General features: G+C 40.7%; 1 protein-coding gene across 3 annotated transcripts in view; it reads right to left on the reverse strand.

Moving 5' to 3' along the window:
- The window catches only part of RSRC1 (arginine and serine rich coiled-coil 1), a 411,086-nt gene extending 406,222 nt beyond the window's left edge, over positions 1-4,864 (reverse strand). Inside the window, exon 1 of one of the 3 annotated variants that reach the window (XM_021717404.1) lies at positions 4,719-4,864. The gene's annotated coding sequence lies outside the window, so the exon portion shown is untranslated. Of the gene's footprint in view, positions 1-4,692 lie in introns of all 3 variants that reach the window. The other 2 variants (XM_008067646.1, XM_021717403.1) reach the window with 2 other exon arrangements.
- Positions 4,865-8,265: the final 3,401 nt, after the last annotated feature.

Consider the following 8,265-nt stretch of genomic DNA (forward strand, 5'->3'; position numbering starts at 1 on the left):
TACCTTAGCACAAATCAATGCTAAGGCATCAAACTGTACTAATAGTCTCGCGTTCTTCACGGCCATACGGTCACAGTTTAAATATAAAAGGCAAATTTCAATTAAGAAGTCCTTAATAAAGCAGAAAAATAATTAATGCTATTAAATTTCAACCCTTAAGTACACATCTTTTTAACATTCTGTTATAAAATGGGAAGTATACATAATTTCTGCCATATATTGAAGAATAACATGGTTATCTCAAGAAAAATCATTTGTGCAACTGAACTGCAAGTTGAACAGGCTATTTTTATTATGAAACACTATTTTTATTTTAAAGAACTGACAAACTATGATTATGCAGACAAGTATTTGACAGACCTTTTCTTAAAAATGAAGACAGCCCTTTTGCTTCAAAGAAAACTGACAATATTTGTTGTCAATGAACAAATTCAAACTCTCAGGCAAAGATTTGAATTTTGGATAATTTATTTCTGCCACCATGAAAATGACAGCCTCCCAGTACTTAAGAGCTTCTGAGATCACTGATGATATTAACAAATGTGAATTTTTGATACATAAAGTTGTCAGCTAGGCAGAGTGGTTCATGCCTGTAATCCTAGTAATTGGGAGGCTAAGGCCAGACTGCTTGAGCCCAGGAGTTCAAGATCAGCTTAGGCAACATAGTGAGACCCTGTCTCTACAAAAAAAAAAAAATCAAAAAAATTAGTGATATGTGGTGGTACATGTCTGTAGTCCCAATTACTTGGGAGACTAAGGTGGAAGGATCACCTGAGCCCAGGAGGTTGAAGCTGTCGAGTGAGACCCTGACTCAAAAAAAAGTTGTCAACATTTGAAAAATATGCCTAACTCAGTGAGCCAGTATTTTCCAACTGGTCAATGCATGATGTCACAAAATCATGCATGGATAAAAGACTCATTCACAGTGCAAGTCAGACCAATAGATCTTAATGTAATGAAATGTGAAAAAGTCACTGATGTGATTTCAAATACCATATCAACCAATCTTCAAGATTACCACTTATCAGGCAACCTCCTTGGGTTACCTGCTGCTCTGGGAGCTTTTCTGTCCTTTCAATAAATCCTGCTTTCAAAAAAAAAAAAATTACCACTTACCAACTCTTGGTGTAGTAATAAAGAAGTAATTATCCAAAAGGGCTATTAAAACACTATCTTTTCCAACAATATATCTGTGTGAAGCCAGATTTTCTTCATACACTTCAATCAAAACAACTTATCTCAATAGATTGAAACAGTGAAGCAGATATGAGAATCCAATTGTCTTCTAGTAACCCAGACATTAGAGATTTGCAAAAATGAAAAATAAGCCCCTTTTCTCACTGAGTTTTGTTTTGGAAAATAAAGCTATTTTTCATATCAAATATATTATTTATGTTACCATCTAATGGGTTTATTATTTTATTGAATCCATAAAGATTTTAAATGTTGTTTTAACTATAAATAAGGTAAATATTTATAGATATTATCCAAATAAATAAAAGGTCTTAAGGTCTTCAACAATGTTTAAGAGTGTAGTGATCCTAAGACTAAAAAGTTTGAGAATCACTGCTCTAAGGTACTTACAATCATTCCCATTCTCCATTTATATCCTGCATATATTAAGTCTCTGTGTAAGGCATAATGAATTAGAAAAAAGGAAGGGACATACATCTTATCATGTATCTTGTTGGTAACCCAAAAACAGAGAAGAGAAGGTGAGTATAAATGTTTCTTTGTTCTAATTACAATCTAATTTATCCATAATAGAAGATTGATTGAGTATATTTAATGCAGAAAATTAATGAAAGCTACAAAAATTCTTCCTTAGAGAAACCAAGTAAAATAAAGCTGAAAAACCACTGTCACGAAAATGTATTTAAGTAACACATTTTCACCTCAGAAAAATTACGGTGACATATAATCTCAGAGAAAACAAAAAGTCCCCATATTTCTTCATTACAGTTTACTTCAAATATTTATTCAGAAAAGGAAGCAAATGCTAACAGCAGAGGTAGATCTCAAAACTGTCTTCTCTATAAATGAGAGGTGCTGAAGTCCTACTCATCATCAAAGATATATACTTAGCCCTAAATCTCCATAACGTCATCAGCACATAATTGAATAGACTTGCTCATTCAAATCATGGTGCTCAATTTACATTACACAGTCCTAGTAAGGAGGAACTCTTCATACTTAACTCCACTGGTAAGCTACAATGCATGGAAAGACACAGTCATAGCTCTCTCTGACAAGGGTAATTAATGATGAACGGAGCACAGACTTCTAGGAGTCCTAGAAAATAATATTTTCAATCTATCTAAGTGGACAGGACAACAGAAGGACAGATGGCCTATAGTTCTTGATTCTCTGTTCCCACTCTAGTTCTTCCTGGTTGAAGCCTCATGGTTGCACACTTCACCCAACTACACACACTACAGAATTTAAGCCACCGCGGGTAATGACTACCATCGAACATCAACTTACAAGAACATATTATTGTAAAGTTCAGGTGGCTGGTATAAGATGTGAAGCCAAGATGTGGTAATTTAAGAAAAGAGAGCCAGGCTCGGTGGCTCAGCCTGTAATCCCGCGTTTTGGGAGGCCGAGGTGAGTGAATTGTCTGAGCCCTGGGGTTCGAGACCCGCCTGGGCAACTTGGCAAGACCTCATCTCTACAATAAATCAAAAAAATTAGCCGGGCATGGTAGCGCGTACCTATAGTTCCGGCCACTCGGAAGGCTGAGGTGGAAGGATGGCCGGAACCCAGGAGGTCGAGGCTGCGGTGTTCGGAGGCGTGCCACTGCACTCCAGTCTGGGCGACAGAGTGAGACTCCAACTCAAAAAAAAAAAAGAAAAGAGAACTCAAAGGCATACACAAGAAGTTCCTTTGTCCAGTTATTAATAAGGGTACAAGAAGCAGTTATCTTTTTCAGAAACAGGCAATCAGTTTGAGAGAACAAAGGTTTCCAGAGGATGTGACACTTTACCGTTACTTCACTATAATCTTCTTGATTCTTGATACATGGCCAAAAGAAGTAAAAAGAACAGTCATTTCAATGTGAAATCCACCTCAAAAAGGTAAAGAAAAGTAAAAATGGGGTGAACACTATTTATTATATGAAGAAATCCACAAACAAGTACAGAAATAGCAGTAAAAAAACAGGCAAAATTCAAGCATAACAAAAAGGATGAAGAATTCTGTCAAAACATTTCTATCACAACTAAAAATGTGTAGGTATCTCTTTTTTAAAAAAGCATTATCAATCATAAGAATTTCTCCCCAATGGCTTGAAAATTAAAGCAGAAAATATGTCAATATATCTAGAGATATACTAAAACAGAAGTTTTCCAACTCACAACTCTGTTTGCTGAGATTGATTGAGTTCGTAAGGTCACTTAACAGAAAAGTGCCAGCTGCCTTAGTCTTTTCCAGTTTCAAACTTTTTTAGTCCACTTATTGAAAAACATAGAGTTATAAAGTGCTATTGCTTAGCAATAAATCTCTTGCCTGCAAAGAAAGTGAATATTTACAGACTGAGTCTAGAGAGGCTCTCAGAGGATACAGTTTCCCCAAAAGATTACACCTGTCACATCTGCCCCAATCCTTAAACCTGACAACTCCTGAACTTTTACATCTAAATTCAAAGATGACAACTTTTACATCTAAATTTACGTATGCATTAAATTTTCTGCATTAAAGATGACAACACAAGACATCTGTAGTTTCATCTACTACTAGATGAAACACAACTGGGTTACTGCTAATTCCGAAAATGGAAAAAATAATAATTGTTTTAAGGTTTACAGTGGACATTTAAAGATACACAACCTCTGAGAGAGAAATTAGGTTAAGATTAACCTCAATTTGCGCAGGTCGCGGTGGCACCTGCCTGTACCCAGCACTTCGAGAGGCCGAGGTAGGAGGATCACTTGAGGCCAGGAGGTTAGAGACCAGCCTGGGTAACACAGAAAGACCCTGTCTCTACACAAAAGAAATAAAAACTTTAACAAAGTTTAAAAAACTGATTAACCCAAAATCAAGAGCAGCCAACATCATAAACAGAACCCTATGCCCTTGGTCACTTGGCCACAAGAGCAGAAGTCAAGGGAACAGACAGTGTTTAAAGCAAGCATATTTGTATTTCAAGGCTGGAAGGTCTATTTCACCTGGCACCGTCTCCCCTTTCACCAAGCGAACGTGAGCAGGGAAGGGTCGGAGTCAGAAGGGGCGGTGCATCACAGGTTGAACTAGAGGTGTGGGTGGGACCGAGTGCACCAGGACGCAGTCTCCCTCGTGCTCCATCCTACCTAGGGCTAGTGAGAAATAGCCAGGCTTATATTGCAAGATGAGCCAGGAAACCCCAAAGCAGCGATGTAGTTGGGGGCAGTTGGGGGCGGGGCGAGGAGTCGGTTAACTGTCCAACACCACCTCCAGCCAGAGGGCCAAGCCTGAGGCCTGCGGTGGCCACCCACCAACACACAGCCCCCCAGCCTGGACCCAGCAAGTCAGAAGCCTCCCAGCTGCGGGACGCATGCGCACGGGGCCGCCTCTGCACGGCGGGGTCCGTAGCCCACCCCTCGGCCGACTCCCCGCCACAGACCGCGCCGGGCCCACGCCGCCTTCCGCTGGAGCAGGGCCTCAGAACTCCGCGGCCGCGGGCGCCGTCCCTCCAGCGTGGATGTGGGCAACCACTTGGGTCCTGACCTTTGGGTTCACACCTCCAATAGACGTGCAAGCGCCGCAGACCTGGAAACGCTTCTTCGGATCAGGTCACCGCTGGCGTCCTCCGAACTTGCTTCAGTTTAAGCTCAGCGCCTTCCTGGTTCCAGCGCCAGGCAGTGCCAGCCGAGCTGTAGAGTGCATCGATGGAAGCCGCCAGGCCAGAGGAATGCCGAGGGGGTAGATTGTCACGCCGCCAATTTTTTGTTTGGCGTCTTTTTTGCGTGCTTGTTTCTTTTGAATTTCTTGTTACCAAAAAGCAATGAAGATGGGACTAGAGGGTGTTATCGCTTTAGTGATCGTCGTTATCGTCATGGATAATCAGTAAAAAAAGTCTTCATTGTAGGAAGTTATGTTTAAGAAACCCACACGTAGCAAAATTGGTTATCTCATGCTGGGTGAGGGGGAAACTCGCCCAACAACAATAAATCATGGAAGTGTGTCTGTAAAGAGTCGTGTGATTAAATTGTAATGATTTATTTGCAAAATGCATTAAAAGTCGCTGTTTCTTCTGCCCTGAAGGTGAAGGCACTCACAGGTTGGGTGCAAATTAGTTTCTCAGATTAAAGTAACTAGTTGGTAGAGGAATAGAGGAAACCTGCCCGAGGCGGGGAGAGGTTTCTTCTGAAAGAGAAATCAAATTTATAGGTGTTTTTTTTTAAATTAAACCAATAGAAATTAAAGAGATTCAGCATTTTCTGTAACTCATACTACATTACTTGTTTTTCCTTGCCTGAAAATTATTTTTTCCTTATTTGCAATAAGCAAAGCCAAGTAGGTAAATAAACTGTTGGCCTTGGTTTGGGTCGACTGTGAGAACCAACTCCATCCACAACTGCTATATAGCCAAGCTGCAGTTATCCGCAGACATTCGAGATGGCGAAAAATCACCTTCAAGATATATTTCTTTTAAATAACTCGTACCTTACCTAGCAGTTCTAAGGGACCGTTTTAAAACTTAACTACAACACTACATGTTTATCTTAAATAAGTCAAGAGCTGAGGGACCCTTTGGGGTTCTGAATTTCATTGGAACCTGTATATCTGTCTGCAGACTGTCAGCTGAGTTTTACCTTCAATTCTTTTTGTTTTTGTTTTGTTTTTATTACCAAAATTGTATTTTGAAATGTCCTGTCTCTGGAAGCAAATTTTTTTTAATGAAATAGCATCATTAGAACTTCGTGAGCATATTTACTAGTATATTATTTTTAAACCTTGGATTTTTTAAAAAATTAAACTTCCCTTGAGCCAGTGGGAATCTGTAGTCGAAAACTAAAGATTTATCATAGCTCCATCTGATATCAACACCACTGTTCCAAAATATGCAGTGAACCCACAAGCTGAGATCATAGGAAAATCTATTGGCTTGAATTACACAAGAGTTGTGTTTGAGACTTCCCTGATTACGTTTAAAGTGGTCACCTTTCTCTCAAGCTCAGTAGATGGAATATTAGTTCAGACCTAAAAGTCACATACTTAAAAGGCCAAAAAAGTAGCCAGTGAGTCTCCTGATCCCTTATTAGACTTATAAGAGTAGTTATTTTGGAGCTATTTGTTAATACATATTTAGCACCTCTGTTTGAGAGCTCTTTGGGCAACATTTCCATTTAGCTGATCCCATTACTTGTCACTCTGCTAAATAATCATAGAAACAGATTTTCATAAAGGGCTAAAATTTGATGATTATTTGCCTGTGATAATATCAGAATTAAAGTGGTTACAGATAATAACTCAAGACTCAATGTGAAATCATGTTTCTGAATTCATATACCTTTGAAAAGTTTGAGTATCTGAGTCTTTTTTGTGGTGTAGCAAAACAAAAGCAAGTAATTGATATAGATCATTAATACCTAAAAATTATTGGTACTGAGAACTTAAAGATCTTAATTCCTCTAAAAGTAAAAAATGAAATGTCTTGGAAGGAAAGAACTTCAGAATGCAAGAGAATAAAAGGCATAGCAACATTTCTAAAAAGCATGATTTCCATCTTCCTTAAGTTCACCAAATGTGAACATTTTAATCTGAGTATTGTGTAAAATAAAGTTATATCTACCTTCTATTTTAACATATTCAGGAAACACTAATATACCAAGTTATAATTGTGTTCTCTTTTTTCAAGTGTTTCAGGTTGTTTTGATGGAATTTTCAAATTATCAGCTGTTTGTTTTGATGCCTTACCAATGGGTGGAAGATATTCATATTAATGTTCTGCAATTTCTTTTATTTTTACTGAGAATATTAGATCTAAGATCATGAACAAGTTACCTTTAACATCAGAAAGTCTTTTTTAATAGTTATAGTACTTGAAAATGTCCCCAAAGGCATTTAAAGAGGTATCTTTGTTTACACATTCAAGTAAGTATAACTTTTCATATGTAAATATTCGTGTGAGTATTTGCATAGCCACACTTCTCGCAGCAAGCCAGGTCCTCACAAGACAGAGAAATGACTCCGGAATAGAGATGTCCTTTCCAAGTAACAAACCCTTTCGATGAATATAGTACAGAAACAGAATTGGGCGGTGGGAGAGAAAGAGAGAGAGAGACCTTTACTCCTGGCAAGTGTCTCTTTTCGAACAGTCCACAATAAATAAAATTAGAAAGGGCACAAACTTAACGTCGATTTATTTTTCCAAACTCGAAGAGGGATAATCTCTTGCTTTTCAAAATTAGGAAATCAACTAGGTTATTTCCAGGATGCTAAAAAAAGGTTCCGTAGCTCATCGTGGAGGAGGGGGTCCAGGCGCAGACAGTTTTTGGAAAGGGGAAGAAGTGAGAGTCCAGAGACCTCAGAGAGCAAACTAAATCGAGCTGTCCTTGACCGGGCTCTCAGGAAACACTTTAAAATAAGATATGTCAGGAAACAGCTGCTAGGGAAACGTGTTAAATCGACCGGTCCCTTCTAGGGGGATCTGTCCTTAGAGGAGTCTGCTTGGACTCCAGGACCCGAGTAGCAGAGGGAGTTACACAGACCAAGGCGAGGAGCTCGGTAGAGACCCGGACTCAGCCTGGCCGCGAGCCGGGAAGCTCCTAAAAGAAGCTGCGAAGAAGCCTGACTCTGGGCAGAGATGTGAAGCCGGGATGGTGCGGGCCGTGGAGCTATGGCGGGTCTGGAGCGGGTAAGGGACGCGGGGTCAGGATGCGGGGCCTGGTCACCGATGGGTGGCTGCCGCAGGGCAAGGACCGGAGCAGCGACCGGGGCCGAGCTGTGCACCGGGCCCGGCTGTGAGGACCGACGCCCGGTTCGGATGCCCGGCTGCCTCCGACAGCCACGCACTTGTCAGTTTCCTCCTGGCCCCACCCCGCGGAGTCCATCCAGCTCCCCGGTGTTTAACTAAGTCATGACACCGACGCAAAATCCACGCCTAATTAAATTAATTAGGGATTCTTGTCGATCCTGGATTAATGACCAAGACCGGCGGCCGAGGGGATCTGAAAACCCGAACGGCCGGGGACCGGCCTCCTCTCCCCGCCCCCTCCGGTCCCCCAGCGCTGCCCTCCCGCTCTAGCCTCAGCCCGGACTCCAGTCTCAATCAGTGTCTGTCTG

This window comes from Carlito syrichta, unplaced genomic scaffold, assembly GCF_000164805.1.
Source record: "Carlito syrichta isolate Samal-C Ts95f unplaced genomic scaffold, Tarsius_syrichta-2.0.1 Scaffold309726, whole genome shotgun sequence".
NCBI lineage: Eukaryota > Metazoa > Chordata > Mammalia > Primates > Tarsiidae > Carlito > Carlito syrichta.